Source organism: Nycticebus coucang, chromosome 5, assembly GCF_027406575.1.
Source record: "Nycticebus coucang isolate mNycCou1 chromosome 5, mNycCou1.pri, whole genome shotgun sequence".
In the NCBI taxonomy this organism is placed as follows: Eukaryota; Metazoa; Chordata; class Mammalia; order Primates; family Lorisidae; genus Nycticebus; species Nycticebus coucang.
The window spans coordinates 113,888,871-113,908,043 of record NC_069784.1 but is presented as its reverse complement, the minus strand read 5'-3'; the positions used below and the strand labels follow the sequence as shown (position 1 = coordinate 113,908,043).

At 41.6% G+C, this 19,173-nt stretch overlaps 1 pseudogene; it reads left to right on the top strand.

The window, feature by feature from the left end:
* Positions 1-3,574: 3,574 nt before the first annotated feature.
* On the top strand, positions 3,575-3,675 carry LOC128586828 (uncharacterized; annotated as a pseudogene).
* The last annotated feature ends 15,498 nt before the right edge of the window (positions 3,676-19,173 follow it).

Below are 19,173 nucleotides of genomic sequence, written 5' to 3'. Positions count from 1 at the left end.
TACCTTTATGGCATTTGGTGTTACCTGGGGGATTTCTCAGCTGATCTAGCTGCTTAATCTGAGTTGCTATGCCTATATAGCATTTATTGGCTTCAACTGTAAAGACTGTTCAATCTAATAACTATTTCATTTGCCATTTTTCTCTTCTAGGTTTTTCTATCAGCCTTTTACCTCTTAAAAACTTTCCCTTTCAAATAGAATTTATTGCCTTAAAGGGACAGGGGACAACGATCCTTCCAAAGCGACTTCCCACCGAAAGTGGATGTTGGTATAAGGGAAGGCAACTAAAGTTTCCTTCCCCTAAAGCAGGCGTCCTCAAACTGTGGCCCACGGGCCACATGAAGTGGTGTGAATTGTATTTGTTCCTGTTTTGTTTTTTACTTCAAAATAAGATATGTGCAGTGTGCATAGGAATTTGTTCATAGCTTTTTCTTTTTAAACTATAGTCCGGCCCTCCAACGGTCTGAGGGATAGTGAATTGGCCCCGTTTAAAAAGTTTGAGGATGCCTGCCCTAAATTGATAAACCTTTGCAACCTAGTCCCAAACTTTTCTCTTTGCTGTTTTGAGGAAGGCTTTTGTTTACTAAAGGTTCTTATCTACGAGTGCTATCCTTTCTCTTTCCCTTTTATTTCTAAAAACTTTTATCAGCTTCCCCCCCTCCCGAAATGTTGTTCTAAGCCCCTCCACAGAATTAGTTATAACTTGGAAAGACAAAGGGCAGGAAAAAAAAGAAGAAAAACCAAATGAGAAAGGCCTGTTCTTGGCTTTTTTTTAAAGATATTTCTTTTCCCTCTTGGCTTTTTTAAGATATTTCTTTTCCCTCTATGTATTTCTATGTCTCTTCTCTTTTTCTTTTGTTTTGTTCTTAGCTCATTCTCCCTTCAGCCCACATCTACTAAATCTCAGTGGCTTATTCTCTATCGTGCCAGATACGCCATTTCTGGTTGCCACTGGTCAGGCCCTGAATGGCCAGGTCCCTGGCCCTTGGCTTATCTAGCCACGTTCCGGATGCTGACCACTGTGCTGCTAATCTAACTCAGGAACAATTGTTCTTAGCTACCTGAGGGCTATTTACTTTTAAGCAGGAAGGAGAGAGAGATAGTCTTTGAGGATGAAGTACTACTAAGGAGAATAAATCTTAGCAGTCTTTAGCAAAGCTTAGTAAGCTTCAGCAGGCAGCAGAAGCAACAGAGTCAGAGTAAGCAGACCCGTGATAGAACATGCACACCCCCGACTGCCTTCTCCTCCAGCCTAATATAGAGCTGATCTTGTGACCCTTAACACCACAGGTGTAGAGACTGTCAATTCACTAATGCTTTCCCCTCTCTCCAGCTCTTATGCTATTAGGAAAGCTAAATCCCTCCCCATGCCCTTTTCACCAAGGTGTTCCATTACCCTGCTACAGGTGTTTCTTATAATTCTCACTCCTCCTAGCCATAGGCTATACGGGCTGCTACAACCCGTGAATAAAATCAGCCCCTAAGTGATCTCCAAACATCTTTCCAAAAGGAACGTTATTAGTTTGCATTCCCACCAGCAGTGTAGAAGTGTTCCCTTTTCTCCATATCCACGCCAACATCACTGGTTTAGGGATTTTGTGATATGGGCTAATCTTACTGGGGTTAGGTGATATCTCAAAGTAGTTTTGATTTGCATTTCTCTGATGATTAAGGATGCTGAGCATTTTTTCATGTGTCTGTAGACCTTGCACCTGTCTTCTTCAGAGAAGTTTCTGTTCAAGTCCCTTGACCACCCTGAGATGGGATCACTTGTTCTAATAGACCTGCCATTTGATCCTTCAATTCCTCTACTAGGTATAGATCCAGAAGACCAAAAATCACTTTATAACAAAGATATTTGTACCAGAATGTTTATTGCAGCCCGATTCACAATTGCTAAGTCATGGAAGAAGCCCAAGTGCCCATTGACCCACAAATGAATTAATAAATTGTGGTATATGTACACCATGGAATATTACGCAGCCTTAAAAAAGATGGAAACTTTACCTCTTTCATGTTCACATGGATGGAGCTGGAACATATTCTTCTTAGTAAAGTATCTCAAGAATCGAAGAAAAAGTATCCAATATACTCAGCCCTACTATGAAACCAATTTATAGCTTTCATATGAGAGCTATAACCCAGTTATAACCTAAGAATATGGGGAAGAGGGACAGGGAAGAGAGGGACGGGGAGGATGGGTGAGGAAGGGTAATTGGTGGGAACACAACTGCGGTGCATTTTACAAGGGTACATGTTAAATTTACTAAGTATAGAATATAAATGTCTTAACGCAATGCAGTGAAGGCTATGTTAACCAGTTTGATGAAAGTATTTCAAATGGTATATAAAACCAGCACATTGTACCCCATAATTGCATTAATGTACTCAGCTATGATTTAATAAAAAAAAAAAAAAGAAATCAGCCCCTATTACACACACTGTCTCACAAAAAAACATATTATTCTTTTCCTGCTTTGGGATTATTTGCATGCATATGAGACAAAAAAACCTTGAGTTCTAAATCTTGTGCTAGTGAAGGTGAGTTTGTGATGCCCGGTTTATAATGCAGCAGGGCCAGTCACAGTCAAAACTGAATTAACTCTTTTGATCTCTTTCTTTCTCCCTTCCTTTTCTGCTTAACTGGTGCTGACTCCTCCTCCCCCACCCTCCCTCTACCTACTCTGGTCCTTACCCACCCTGTCCTTCCGAAGAGTTCTTATCCTCTCTTTTGATTAATGCCCACCGTGGCCTACCCTGGCAGTCCTCCAATGGGCACAAATAGCATTAAGGGAATCAATTCCCAGATCCTCAGCACCCCTAAGAGAATGTTTTCCATGAGAAAGAGCCTAGGATCCAGGTGTCCTGCTGGTTCTTGGTTCCCAACTCCCCTTTTGCAGGTACCCTTTCCCCACTGGAAACAGGAAGGCACTCATCTCACCTATGATGACTTACCACAGTGCCTTGTCTTGGGGCCTGAAACCCCAGGGCACCCAAGATAAAATCAATTTGAAATCAGGGCATTGGCTTTGAGTTCCTGAATAACTCCAATGACTGGGTAATAAAGTATTTCCCAAGTCAAGTGGCTGCCAATTCTTTTCAAAGAAGAGCTGATAAATCATTTAAAACTTTGTTTGTTTGTTTTTGAGAGAAGAGTCTCACTCTGTCGCAAGTGTTGTGGCATCACAGCTCACAGCCACCTCAAACTCTTGGGCTTAAGCCAGTCTCTTGCCTCAGCCTCCCAGGTAGGTGGGACTATAGGCACCCGCCACAAACTCTGGCTATTTTTTGGTTGTAGTTGTCATTGTTGTTTGGCGGGTCCAGGCTGGATTTGAACCCGCCAGCTCTGGTGTATGTGGCTGGCGCCTTAGCTGCTTGAGCTACAGGCACCGAGCCTGATTTTAAAAAGTTTAAGGAAGCAAAGGCATACGAGCCCATGTCTTTCTTATCACTATGCTATTTAGGCTCCATTGCATACACTAAAAACAATCTATCAATTTCATTTTAAATAAAGCAAAAGTGGGAGTTACCAAAAGTGTCGATTTAAGTTGAAAGTTTTTGATAACAAGTTTTAATCGCTTCTCGGCCTTTTGGCTAAGATCAAGTGTAGTATCTGTTCTTATCAGTTTAATATCTGATAACAAGTTTTAAATACGCCGAAGAAACACAGCTTTCAAAAATTCTCTTTGATGATTCACAAGCAAAAAAGCATGAAGACCACTGCTCTTCCCCATCCCAATACACACCTCTTCCCTCCACAGCAGAAGGTTCTGCTCTCAGCTACAGTGCCATGGTTAGGAAAACAAGCTCTTGAGTCAGGAGGCATAGGTATAATTACCAGGACCTAAGTGAGGCAGGTGAGGCGCTGAGGGTGCAGAACTCGAGACACTCATGCTGGGCCGTGCACTTACCATCCGTGCACTTACCATCACACACATCAGAGAGTTCGCCTCACTTACTATACACTCCTGTCCCTTCCAGTTATTCCTGAGTGATCTTATAGACTATTTAGCTTCTCTGGGCCTCAGTGTTCCCCTTAATAAAATGGGGGCAATAATAGCATTGTGAAGAGTTGCAAGGAAGAATCAAATTAGAGGATATTCAGAGTACTTGGCAAAGTGCCTGCCTATAGTCACAATAAAAAAAAGGGTTGCTCTTTATTCTGATGCCACAGAAAGTGTCTGACAATCCAATTCATAGTGAGAGAATAGTCACTGAAAGACTTAATAGATTATGATTACCAAAAGGTTTGATTTGTTTTTTAAGAGACAGAGTCTCCACTCTGTTGTCCAGGCTGGAGTTCAATGTATGATCACAGTTTACTGCCAGTTTCAGTCCACCCACCTCAGCCTCCTGAGTAGCTAGGACTATAGGCACACACAGCCTCACCCAGCTAAGTTGTTGTTTTGTTTGTTTGTTTGTTTTAGAAACACGATCTTGCTGTGTTGCCCAGGCTTGAACTCCTAAGCCCAAGTAATCTTTGGCTGTGGCAACCCAAAGTGCTGAGATTATATGTGGGAGACTCCATATCCAACCTCAAAAGGTTTTATTTTAGAAGGCCCCTGGAGAGGCAATATTTTCTCTCTCTCTCTCTCTCTCTCTCTCACACACACACACACACACACACACACACACACACACACACACGCAGAGAGCCAGGGTGGCTGACCAGTGAAGCCTGGAGAGAAAAGATAGTATCTTTCCCTCACCATCACAGTAGTCACAGCTAACCCTTATAACAAAAGACAGACTAATAAGAGAAAAGCATAATAAACTCAATTAACCCAAGTTTTCCATGTATTTTTATTCTTGGGTTCAGTGAAGAATAGACATTTATGTAGAAGTATGATTGGATTAAAAGGAGTCATGATCTCAGAGTAATAACCTGGGAGGAATTTAGCAAAGCCTGTGTGTTCTCATTCTTCACGGCCTCCAGTTACACGGTAGAACCCTTCTGGAATGAGGGTAGCATGGCCTACATTCAGGCTAGGTAGGTCAGAGAACTCCCTGTGACCATACTCCAGGGGAGAAAGGCAGGAGAACACTAGAGTGACCTTCTTGCTTCTATAGTTTCCTCCAACGCCAAATCGCACATTTTGGGCGTGATGTTCTGAGCCCCAACAAGGCTCTTCTTCTGCACTCCTGTCTGTCCTCTCCTGAAGCCCTCTCTCCTCTGCTTACGCTGAGATGTTCCTCCCCTGTGCTCAGGAAGGTCCTCATCTTACAGAACAAACTTGACAAGGGCAAGGAACTTGCCTTTGCTTTGCAGTAGGCGTAGACACTTAGTCTACATAATACTTTAAACATGGTGCAATGCGACCTTACACTCCACAAAAGGCATGATTAGCAGAAATACTAAATGTGCAGGAAGGGCTGGCTTCCACATGAGTGCAGTGGCTAATTCTGCGAGAAGCCTCATGAATATTTAATAGTTTCCTTTCTCTTTTTTGCCCAACTGTTAGGATCTGAGTCCACCTTCAAGTTTCTGGTCACCAAACACTGAGTGTGAGTTCTGCAGGGTCAATTACAGACTTGAGATGAGAAAACACAGCACCCACCTGCAGTCACCTCCGAGTGGAAAGGATGTAGCTCATTGCTTCTCTTGGATGCCTGTTTTCTCTCTTCTGGCTTCACGGCATCAAGTTGGTATTTTCATCCGCTTGTTTGTTCTTTAGTTTTACATGCACAGAGTCACAAGATACTAAATGTTCTTACACAACACTGCTATACAAGAGAATTTTTTTGCTTACTCAAATATCCATTCAACAAATATTTTAGAGTACCTCGTCTATGTCAGGCAACTGTTGTAAGTGCTGAGGACACAACAGAAAAAATAAATAGGAATAAACAAACTCTGCTGTTAAGATGGGGTGAGAGAGGTGTATTTCATAATAAATTAAAACTAAGCACTCCAGGCTTAGGCAAATAAGGGGAGCTCAGTTTCTCTCTTGTGTCACCTGAGCCTTAGGCTTCTCTCACTTTGGTCACTTCTGCCTCTATTTACCCTAGGCCCCAGGGATGGACTATACCCCTTAATTGTCTATAGCACTTTGAAGTCAGTGGACCAAAGCCTGCTTGCTTCCCCTTTTTATAAATAAAGTTTTATTAGAACGCAGCACATTCATTTGTTATCTGTGGCTGTCTCCCCACTACAGTAGCAGAGTTTAGAAGTGGTAACAGAGGCCATATGGCTGCAAAACCTAAAATATTTACTATCTACTCCTTTAAGAAAAAATATCCACTCCTGGTTTAGAGGGGTCTAGAGGTAGCCTGCAGCAGTGCTGAGCAACGGGAGCTCTGAAAAAGACTCCAACTTTCAAAAGGACCTCACTAAATAATTACAGAAAACAAAAGAAATGTACACAAAGAATGAAACAAGCAAACAGTTTGACACTAGACCTTGGTCCCTGACCGTGTCATGGCCAACTCAGCTCAGTCTAATTCCAGGATCTTTAGCCCCTGCCTTCTAATCCAGCCTCAAAGGCAGACCCAGCCTGTTCTATTAAACATGAAATGTCCAACTTCGAATCAAAAGTTAGTTTATTATATCTCAAACAAGAAGCAGTACAATTAATCAAAATGTGTGCCTAAACTATCAACAGTTTTGCAATCTTAGGGGTAGCCTGTTTGTGCTAGCAGCAAAGAAGCCTGGAGAGCAAGTGTTGATGAAATCCTAAGAAGCTATTACTGCAGCTTGTTGAGAATTGAATATTTTTCCTTGCAAGAAATGGTTGAAAGCCTGAAAGAAGCGGTAGTCAGTTGGTGTAAGTTCTGGTGAATATGGTGGGTGACAGAATTCCAAGTCCTGCCTCTGTAGTTTGACTACCTACAACATGTGGTTGAGCGTTCTCTTGCAAGAGGATTGGCGTGTCTCTTGACCAGCTCCACTGCTTAATCACAAGTATCCTCAGCATGTCCTCCACGTGGCTGCAGGAGACATCGCTGTAATTGATGGACCAGGTTTTGTGATGCTAAACTGGACGATACCTGTGCTGGACCACCAAACAGACACCACTAGATTTTATTTTTTATGAATATTCTGTTTGAGACTGTGTTTTAGCTCTTCATCTTTATCCAACCATTGTGCCAAATGCTGACAATTGTCAAAAAGAATCCATTTGTTGTCACACCTAACAATACTGTGTAGAAATGGTTTGCATCTATGTTGTGACAGCAAAGAAGGGCAAGCTTCAAAATGCATTCTCTTCTGACACTCACTTCATTCACATAGAACCCATCTATCTAGCTTTTTTATCTTGCCAGTTTGTTTCAATGGTCTAATATTGTTGGAATAGTAAAATCAAACCTTGCTGTTAATTCATGCGTAGGTTGAGATGGATTCACTTCCACTACAGCTTTCAGCTCATCATTATCCACCTTGGTCTCAGGTCATCCATGTGGCTCATTTTCAAGATTCAAATCACCAGAATGGAACTTCTTAAACCACTGACGTGCTATGCATTCATTAGCCACATCCTTTCCAAACACTTTATTGATGTTTTGAGCTGTCTACGCTACATTGGTCCCATGATGGAACTCATGTTCACAAATAACAGGAATTTTTTTATTTATCTGTGGTTTCACAAAAATTCCTCTAAAAATTTTTTGAAAGATAATCAGAAGCCTAAACATGTGCTTGAAAGAATAAGGATGTACCTTCATAATAATAAAAAAAAAAGAGTCAAAATGAAATGTCAGAGCTGTATAAACTTTAGAATCAATTTGTTGATATCCACAGAATAATTCGTTAGGCCTCCTGGGACATTTTCACTTGGTTTTCCATAAACATCAGGTGCTGCAGTTTCCACTCCAATGGCTGACCTGACCCCCCATGAAAGGGCCTTGCCCAGACTACAAAACCAATAGTACAAAATCTCTGGGTAAATATAATACCCCAATGAAACAGACAGTTGGTTCTATTACCTCGCAGTTTCAGAAACCCTCCTAGAGAATATGTAAATTACCCAAGGAACAACATGAGAAAAGCCCGTAAGTAAGTGTAGATATAAATGTAGTTGCCGAGGGTTACAGAATCCAAGTATGACCAAAGAGCAGGTGCCATGGCTCATGCCTGTAATCCCAGCACCTGGGGAGGCTAACACAGGAGGATCACGTTACCAGGAGTTTGAGATCAGCCTGGGCAATACAGCCAGCCCTCATCTCTAAAAAAACAATGTAAAAGTTAGCTGGGCATGACGGCTCACACCTATAGTCCAACCTACTCAGGAGGCCGAGGTGGGAAGACCACTTGGGCCCAAGAGTTTGAGGTTATAGGGATCTATAATTATACTACTGTACTCCAACCTGGGCAATAGAGAAAGAGAGAAAGAGAGGGAGGGAGGGAAGAGGAGGGAAGAGGAGGGAAGAGGAGGGAAGAAGGGAAGGAGGGTGGGAGGAAAAGAAAGGGCAGAGAAGTAAGAAAAAGAGGCAGGGTAGAGAAGAAAAAGTATCCAATGTACTCGCCCTACTATGAAACTAATTCATAGCTTTCATATGAAAGCTATAACCCAGTTATAACCTAAAAATATGGGGAAAGGGAGGAGATGGGTGGAGGGGGCATCTTACAAGGGTATGTGTGAAACTTAGTAAATGTAGAATATCAATGTCTTAACACAATAACTAAGAAAATGCCAGGAAGGCTATGTTAACCAGTTTGATGAAAATATTTCAAATTGTATATAAAACCAGTGCATGATGCCCCATGATTGCATTAATGTACACAGCTGTGATTAAAAAAAAAAAAAGAGGCAGGGTAGCTCTCTTTCAAAGGGTGGGACTTGAATAAATGTGGGGTAGGAACTGACAGCGAAAATGTATATCCCTAAGAGACTCTCCTACAATTGCCACTTTCGATTTTCCCCTCTACGTTATTAGTTTCCTTTGAACTTATCTCAATAACAGTGGCAACAGTGGCAGGTAGCTAGGGGCCTGGTCACAGTAGCTGAGTTATTAATAACTGTGTTTTCTGATAAAAAGAGAGAGAGAGAATTTGAAGAGATCTGAACTTGGCAGGAAAACACGAGGCCTTTGGTGATCAACACTGAAATAGAGTTTGCTTAAATAATTAATCATCCTTTTAGTCCTGTTTATTAGTAAAACACCAACCAAAAACGGAGGAAGGGACTGTAACAGTCTTTCTCTCACCTGGGCAAAAGGAATTTTTATAATTGTAAGGCAACTTCTTACAGAAGCTGATTTCCACAGGAGGTACAGAATTTCCTCCGCTTTGCACATTTCCCCTGCCCTGTAACTGTTGTTTAATTTAGTGATTTTCCCTCTTCACACGGTCATGCAATAAATATTTATTTTCCTTATAAATTAAGTGGATCCTAACTTTGATGTAGAATAACAATGAGGAGACGTATTAATAAAGACCAGATTAAGCTTAATCACTTGCCTTTGTATTTTTACCTTCTCTGTACTGTATTAGTATTTCTAAGGGAAAACAGATGAGGTCAAAAACCTATTATAACTAGCATTTACTTTATTTGAAAGGAATAAAAATTGCTTGTTTCTGTAGGATGATTGGATCCCTGTTTGGCATCAGGTCCATTCTAATGTTTAATGCTTTACAATTTACATTTGTTTGAATTTTACGTATTTTACTTTGATGCATTTCCAAAGGAAAGTTCAGACAAATTGTGTTTTCTTCTTTTAAGTGTAATGTTCAAACCTCACTCTATGCCACTCCTCTAGGCCCCTTATTACAATTTTTAAAAAGTCATCAACTCCATTCTATCTGGGAGGTTTTTGGGGGAAGAGGGAGGTTGGAGCAAGATGAAAAGGGATGTTTTCATCAGAGAATTGTTCCAAGATGAAAAAGCTTCTGGGAATATGTAAAGTGTTTTCAGAAGTATCAAGGAGGAAGAAGCAAAGGTTGGCAGGAACCTGCTTCTGTGGGTGGCAGCCCCTCAAGAGACACTGCTCATATGTGACATGTTGCAGATCTTTTGACACGGTCATGCAAGCAACAGAAAGTTATATGGTTTTTAGTCTTCCAGGTAACAGTGAAATTAGGATGTGGGTGGATCAGAAAAAAAAATGAACTTCTGATTTTTTATTTAAATGACTTTTGAGCTAGTTCTAGACTGCGGAGGAGTTGATCAACCACCCAGTTCACACGCACTCACGCCTCCCTCCTCCCCCGCAAACTCGCTTCCACCAGCTCACTCAGCTTCTGCTTATGGGGGGACTGTGGGCATCGAGTTTCTGCCTGGGGAAGACAGAAGACATTTCTGCTTCCAATGAGAAAGACAAACCAGTAGATAAAAAGTGACACACAGAGTGGAAAGTCTATGGATAGCAGCTGGAAGTTGGAGGCCGAGCACCTACCCAGATCATAATTTCACGAGAGGTGGGTACGCAGAGGGTGAGGACAGCCTTCCCAAAGGAGGTGACAGCTGACAGGGTTTTGAAAGATGGACAGGAGTTGTTTAAGAAAGCGAAGACATTCCTGGAGCTCCCAGCTGCACTCTTGGAGGTTATCCGAAAAGTCTGGACTTCATTCCCAAGTAGATGGGAAGCGGTGACTAAGATATTTAAGGAGGGAATCATCTGATTTGCATTAACAGCATCAGTGTTACACATAAACTGTCATCTCATTCAAAATGACTGGATTCGGGGAAACCAACCAGGGCGAAAGGCAGGGCTGGTGCAGTGAGTGTGAGGGCAAAGACACACACATGATTCAAGTGACATTTATAAGAAAGGGGCGTACAGAGCATATGACAGGCTGGGTGTGGAAAATGAGAGCGAAGGCGACAGCATGGACGTTCGTACAGCTCCGGGCTCGGAAGCAGGGGCTTCAGAGAGAAAGAAGACGTAGAGTGACGCCATGACAGGCGTGGTTAGATGAGATGAGCTTCATCGATGAGCATATCCCATGGGAAGCTGGATATTGAGACCTACACTCAGCAGACAAGGCAGGGTAGAAAGACACATTTGGGGCCATCCAGGGGGCAGGACCATCATGGGGGGATGAGATGATCAAGGACAGATGTGATGCCCACTTGTACGTAAGGGCCCCTGAGAAGGAAGCTGAGAGGGAGTAAGCAGACGGGCAGAATAAAAACCAGGAGAGCCATGGAAAAGCCAAGAAGAAAAATGTGCTTAAGAAATAGTGATCTGTAAGACCGGAGGCCACAGAAAAGTAATTATGATTCAGCTAAAGAAAGACTTGGCTTTCATGAGCGTGACATCCTGAAGGCTCTTGGTAGCGCAGTGTTGGTGGAGTGACTGAGATGGCTTCACAAAAGTGGAAGGGACAGAAAACAGGAGACTCAGGTCAAGAGAGGTGGAGAGACAGGAAGAGAAAGAAAGGGAGAGAGAGCCTGAAGATCTGCGCTGCCCTTTACGGACTTGCCATCCGCATCTCTGTCCTGCCCAGTTAGAATTCTGGCACTAATCTAAGCCAATTCTCAGGAAAAGTAAAAAAGGAACAGTGTGTGTGCTCCAGGATCCAATACGCAGACCAAGTTTACTGCATGTCAGGAGCTTTATGTAATTTTCCCTTTTATCATCCCAGCAGTTCGACCACATGGACATTTTTATCTTGTCTCCCTTTGAACTACCGAATCAGAAGCGTTCACTGACTTGCCCAAGGCCCACTGTCGTTAAATAGCAGAGCTGAAATTTGGTTCCAGATCTGTCTGAGATACAGCACTGATGTCCTGAGAGTGAGACGACTACCCTTCTCTAGTAATTTCACCCCTCGAGGGCCGGGAGGTCACAGGAGGGACTTGCTTGCTCTCTCTCTGTGCACCGGGCAGTCAAACCCCACGTGTTCTTCTGAGGAAGTGAACCATTTGGGAAACAAACCACGTGAAAATCCATCTGTTTACCTTCTTGCCCTTCTAACTTTCATCTACACACCTGAGCACAGAATTCTATTACTTTCAAACTCTAATTTAGGTATGGGAGGAATTGAGTTGGTTTTAGCACCTTAAATGTCTAGCTCAGCATATTGAAGGCCCATTATGCTAAACATAAATGCAGTCCCTAGGCAGTTTCAGAAGAGCTTGGCTGGTAAGGGAACCTCTTTTTCTTTCTCTTTCCATCAGGTTTCTTAATATATATATTTACATTTTTTTACTTTTCATTGATACATAACATACATTTCCCACAGTGAACACGTCCTAAGTATTGAAGAATTTTCACAAGATGAACACACCAGTGTTTTCAACCAAATGGTTGAAAATTATTTGTTCTTTGTTCCTACAGTTATAAAGCTTGCTTGGTAATTCAACTCTCTACCTCACAGTGCATTTAGAAGGGCTAGCTAATTATAGCTTTAAATGTAAAACACTTTGACAAACTTGAAGTAGGTAGAGAGCTGCTAAATTGATTATAATGTCACATGGTTTCTACTTAAATTATTTCACCTGGGAGAATGTCAAACTGTCCTCATTAGCAGATCACAAAAGAAATGTGTTTGAAATTCAATTTAATGGAGACTTGTGAATTTTTTAAACTATTGGTGGCTTGTTACTTGAAATATTCTTGTTTAAGTTCTCTGAGTCAGCCTCCTTCCCCTCCCATAACTTTCTCTACATAGCCTTTTCTTTTTTCTTTTTTTTGGTAGAGACAGAGTCTCACTTTATGGCCCTGGGTAGAATGCCGTGGCCTCACACAGCTCACAGCAACCTCCAACTCCTAGGCTTAAGCGCTTCTCTTGCTTCAGCCTCCCGAGTAGCTGGGACTACAGGCGCCCGCCACAACGCCCAGCTATTTTTTGGTTGCAGTTCAGCCGGGGCAGGGTTTGAACCCGCCACCCTCGGCATATGGGGCCGGTGCCTTACCGACTGAGCCACAGGCACCGCCCTACATAGCCTTTTCTATGGCAATGGAAAACTCTGCATTTGCAAGTAATAGTGGTCCCCTATACCTCCCTGTATCAGGAGTCGGTCATATGGTTGGCCACAAGAACAGTTGGGCCTCATTCTTGATTTTCAGGTGTTGTTAACAGTGTTTCGTACAAAGCCACCTTCAGCTTCTAATCTTCCTTGATCATGAACAATGTTTGAGACTCTTTTCTTATTCTAGGTCATTTTGTGTCTAGAGCAGCAAGATTTAAAACAGCTTGGGGAGGCTCCTCTTGGTGTGGGAGGAAGGAAGCAGGGAACCAAGTGGCCTCTTTTGAGGACTCTGCTTCCACAACCTCATTCACTGGACAGTGCTGGGGAGAGCAGAAGAGCCCTCCGTGACAATGACTCTGATGGCAAAATCTAGAGAGTCCCAAAGTGAACATTAAACTTTGCATAATTTTCATCCTCCCAAATCAAAAACATATCAGCCATTGTGGGATAAAGATATGAACTATTGGAGCTCAGAAAATGATACCCCCAAATATGGCACTCTGACAAGTCAGACTAAAGAAGCAGCCTCTCTCTGATATCCCCCCACCTCCCTGTCCATCCAAAACTCTTTCCAGAACACCGGGTGGGACGCTCTCTGGAAATTTCCTTATCTAAGAAAATGTCTTTCCAAAAGAAATGCAATTGTCTTAAGACCCTTCCCTAGGAACCCCATCAAAGAACCAGGAAATATTAACCACCACAGAAGAGAAGAGACTGGGAGTTGTCACCATTCTCTGACATCTACTTTTCTGAGGGCAGTGCCAGAGATTACCTAGGGGGATTTTTTTCTGCACAATAAGACCACCTTTGTTCCTGCTCAGTTCTGTCCCCATCTTTCTAGAACTTGTTCATCTCATCCAGCTTCCAAAGAGAATCATTTACAAAACAATGCCTCCTCCCATGTTCAAACAACTCTGTCCTATGAAGAAGCCTCAACCAGCTGGCCCCTCTTTGAGTCTTATTCTTTCTAACCATATGCGCTTTCATAAATTTTGTCTTTCTTTTTGTCCCATTAATCTGCCTACTGTAAGTTCATTTTCAGTAAACTGTTAGAGGACAGAGAGAAAGCTTTCCTTCTGTCCTTATAGATGTAAAGAAAAATAATGCTTCTTATGGCACATGAAAAAGGGTCTCCTTAATATGATTAACATTTAGTTATGATGTTTGTATCCAATTATTCTAGCATGACTGGGAGCTGCTAGAATAACAGTTTCCCTTTTCATAGTTATTTTGACAAATCTAGTCATTTTACATAATCTCTGGGAAATTAGTTGTTCTTCCACTTGCTATCTGTCTGAAAGATTTAGCTCACGATCTAGGCTTGTCTTCACTGTAGACAGATAATTTTCATTCCCAAATCATGTTCCTCCCATCTTTCAAGCTCAAAGATTTACCAAGACTGAGTGAAAGTTAGGCCAGTTTTGGTAGTTGCTAACTTCATTCTCTGTCTTGGAGCAAACATGTAGAGTTTGCAAATTAAAACTATGCATTAAAAAAATGTATAGTTGTTATTGTTTGGTTTGGTTTTGCTTTTGGTATTGGTTCATATCATATTTTGTATTCTTAGATCATTGTCATGTAAGTGTCTTATCTTCTCAAGGAGAATGGTAGCTCCTTGAGGGTAGAGACTAAGCCTTATCATTCTCTGTATGTCCAAAGTGCCAGACACAAGATAGTGCTAATAAATATTTGCTAATTGGATGGTAAGTCAAGGAAAAAATGGTGTAATGGACCATATTAACATTTTATAAATTGAAGAGTATGCCAATTGATTTTGAAGTTTTCCAAACTTTAACCACTATTGCAGACAATAGACCAATTAACCATCCAATAGAGTTGATCAGAGAGGTCAATACCTTTCCTTTCATAATTCTAACCGTAGATTCAGATGAGGCTCATAACCAATTTGATACACCATTTAAAAGGCAAGACAGTTTGGCCATGAGCAGCTAACTAAATCGTCACAAACAGCATCAGTGCCACCTTACAAAACATTTTAGATTGCGTTCCTGTTCTCAGCTCTACCAATGTGTGCAATCTTGAGAAAATATCATTTTTATGTATTTGACAATACAAATTATTCTCCTAGCAAAGTGCAACACCCCTCTTAAGCAATCCAGGGGAGTGACATAAATAGAAGGAAATAAGAAAGGTATTCCAGGAAACATGTAAGTGAACAACGCAAGGATTTCATGAACCTTCTCAGGGAAGACAGTCTTTATAAATCCTGAATGGTAGTATTATTAAGTATTTCAAATGCAAACTATGAATATATCTGGTTGGCTAATTAAGATGTCTGTTCAACCAAGTATTTTGCTTCTCATTTAAATAATTATCTAGTACCTTGCACTTTTACGTTGAGTATTAAGAGTGTTCAATCAAGAGAAACTCTAGCCTGCTTAGAGATATTGGTTAATTAAAAGATGTGGAGATTTAAATGGAGTCTATTCAGCTTTGGGAGAATCCTCAAAGTTAAGTCAATAAAAATAAGAGCTTTTACTGTTCATCTGGAACTAACACCATTCTCTGGCAAGCATCTGAACACATCCTCAGCCACAAAGAAGTAGCTGCATTGATAGGCCTCTCGTTTCTCCAATGCCACCTTGGCTCGCCTTCCTTCACCAGACTCTTCCTGCTCCTCCAGCCTTGCTGGTCTCCCCAAGGATCTTTTTCCATTACTGATTCTGAAGACAAAACAAAGCCAGAAAAAGTTTTTTTGGCCCTAGCTTTCCAGCTTACATAACAATGTCTTCCCAGGTTTGAGGACAACCTAATTTGCCACTAAGTGATTAATAGTTAACTTAATAAAAAGAGGAGAAGAAACTAGATGTCTGTGCCATAATTTGGTTTTAATATTTTGATGACAATCCAATAGCAGGAAATTTAGGAAGGATGTTCAGTGAGTTGCCTGTTTTCAAGGCCTGTCCTTGAAAGGCCTGTGAATCCACTAATTGCAAGTGCTTGTTCATATTTATGATGAATATGTTTTGGAAATTTAGTTTAGAAAAATAGTTTCAATAAGTCAAAATCTGTTTCCAGGGCACCAGAAGGAATTCATGCTTTGAGTAAGCATCTACTAAATACCCACTAAGTGCTGGAAATCAGAATACAAGGATGAACAAACAGAAGCTCCATAGCAGTTCCATCTAATGGGTAAACAAATACACAAACTTAAATAAAAATACAACACAGAAGGCCAGCACTATAACAGGTGTTGAATAGACCCTTCTGGACAGGCTCGAGGAAGCCTGCTAGGCGCTTCAGATATAGTAGCTTGCTCCTTAAAGGAGCTGTGTTTAGGGAACTTCTGTAAAGCAAATAATTTATCTTCTTGTTAGATTTTCACATAGTAAGCTCTAAAAAAAAAAAAAAACCTAAGGTGTACATATCATTTAAAACAGAACACTATTCCTGAAGTTCTTCAATCATCTCAATTTTCAAAGAGGAAACTCGAGGCCACCCCGAGCACTAACGGGCAGCCGCTGTAAGGCGTATGCTTCTGGCTTCCACCTCTTCAGACAGCTTTTTGCTATGAAACAGGACTTGGGTGACAGTTGGATTTTGTTCCTATGGCAGAAATTAGTCAGCAGTCTCCTAAAGGAGAAGATTTCCTCAACTTTTCCTATGGCACCATTAAATTTAAAAATCCCTCTGGACCCAGAACTTCTACTGGATTCTCAAGGAAGACCTCTGACAATATGCACCTTTCTCTTTGGCATTTGAGTCAGTGACTACATTTTTTTCTTTATCATTGTTTTTTAATCAGGGGTTCTCTTGAGCGTAGCTTAGATTGTGTTGGTGCTGTGTGTCCCGTAGCTCTGGTGCCCCTAAAAACATCTTAGACCATCATCAGCATCCCTGGCTCACACTCACTGCCAGAAAACCTTTCAGTTGTCCTTAAAAAAAGGCTCCTTGGGGGCGGCGCCTGTGGCTCAAAGGAGTAGGGCCCCAACCCCATAAGCTGGAGGTGGCAGGTTCAAACCCAGCCCTGGCCAAAAACTGCAAAAAAAAAGAGCTCCTTGCTTTTCTACGCACCCACCCTCTTGTGTGGCTTCTACTTCCCTCACTCACTTGGCTTACTTTCTTGCTATCGGTTTTATCCTCCTTAGACATCATTTAGCTCTGCTAAGATAACTCAGCACTAACTTAGTCGCTAACTGCTCTGTTAAGACCCACGTTTCTCCAAACCGGGACGTGCCTCACTGGTTTCCTGGTGTATCTTCTGTGGTGGGAAGACTGCTGGCCTCCCGGGGGCAAGTCTAGTCATTTGCTATTTATTAGTTATATCGATCACCACCCCCGGAGGAATGACAGAAATCCTGGCACAGATATTAACTCCAAAATACAGAACAAATTTCATCTGCCAAGAGCTATTTCAAACACTGTTCAAAAGATTAGAGAAAGGCCAGGACAACTTCACCCTTCATTTTTTGTCTGACCTATTTCTACCTTCCCTGTCTGAATTGTTAAAAATGTTCCATATTATTTTTCAAGACAAGCATCCTAGACAAAAAAAAAAAAAAAAAAAACTCTTTATGAACATTTTTATTGGAGTGAGTCAGAGCATATACCCCAAAACTTGCCTGCAGGGAGCTCCAGGGAGCCATGAGTACAGCGTGAGGGCACTTCTGGCTGAGCAGACCCCCAAGCACATGCACCAAGCCTCCCTGCTCCTCTGCCTTTTATGCAGACACTACCCAGCCCATTTCTTAGCCAGTAGATTCAACTTATAGCGTTTCATTGTCCAAGAATGGCACTGCAGGCAATTCATACCTATCAATCCATCGGAAAAGCAGCTTATAATCCTCTGTAGTTTCCAAATGAATAAGGAAGCTTAGGTTGTGCGTTGATTTCTTTTGTCAGTCAACCAATACTTATTGAGTGCTAAACCCAGTTCCAGGTGCAGAGTTGGGTACCAAGAATTATTGGAGCAGATAAGACAGCGGGAACGCCTACGTTTGTGAGGTGTACTGTCTGGCCTCCGCCTCCCTTTCTGCAATCATCTCTCCTGGTGGGCATGGAATTAAAGAGAACAATATTTGCTTACAGTGTCACTCAGCAAATGAAAAGGGCAGTGCCAGCCTGTGACTACAGCAGTGCTCTGGAAGGCTTAGGCGATATTAAGCAAAGTGAATTTCCCTTTGTACCATTGCAATGACTGTAACTGCTTACAGAAATGGCCGCTTACCAAGTCAGTAATAACGTTTATAAAATATATTGCAGATTTTGGAAGACAGCCACTAAGTGAATTGCAAAATGTAAAACTTTTCCCTATCTGCCTACCCAATTCATCTGAAAACTGAGCATTATTCCTTAAGGAAAAACAGGAACTAGCCATTTAAACGGAGTTGCTTATTATGAACTGTCTTAAGGGTAACTGGACACAGCAATTATTGATGAGAAAGAATAGTAGCCCTCCAGAGAGTTGGGCAATCAGCGTGGAAGCGCTCTAGGTACAGACAGGACTTCCGTATTTCAGTTACAATCTATATGAACTCCCCCTAAAACAAGGCTGTGATGCACTGCAGAGATTTACAACTGGTGGTGGTGTATTAAATCAGACAAGAGATTAGCATTCTAGTCGCCCCATGATTGTACAGAAAGCCAGCCCCAAGAGCAACAGCATGTGCATGAGGGTGCACACACTCAGCGTCTACACGGCGCCACAGCCAAACACACTCAGCGTCTACACGGTGCCACAGCCAAACTGAAAGCAACACCTTTGGTTCACTCCCCAGATAGCCCTAAATTTGGTGCTTTGCCTCAAGTACCCAAAACATCAAGATAAATGGATTTTTACGATTTTTTCAACCCTTTTTGGGGGCATCAAATGATTAGAACCAAATTTTTTCTCTTGTATCACACCAAAGTTAAGGTTGACCCAGAGGCAGAATGGATCGAACACATTTGGAATAATATCATGAGAAGGGCTAAACCCAAAGATATGCTCTTTGCTAACAGTAATTGTTCTTTCTGTGGTATTAAGTTCATGTTATGGATTACTTTCAGAACATATCACTGAGGTTAATTCATTGTTACATTCTTACAAGCTTTGAAGATCTAATGAATTAGTTCGCAACAAAGCAGCGATTTCAGAAAAGTGATGGTTTCCATCTTTTCACTTTCATGTTCTGAATTCTTTGGGATGATGAGATAAAAGAAATAAATGACAGATAGACGTGACTCCGATGGATTTCTGGAACATACTTACTATGTTCACTTGACTCTTTGTTGTCATAAACCATAACTAATTCTTATTTGAGTTACCATATAGCATATGGTATACAGTACTCAACTAAACTACAAGCTTTTAAAGAAA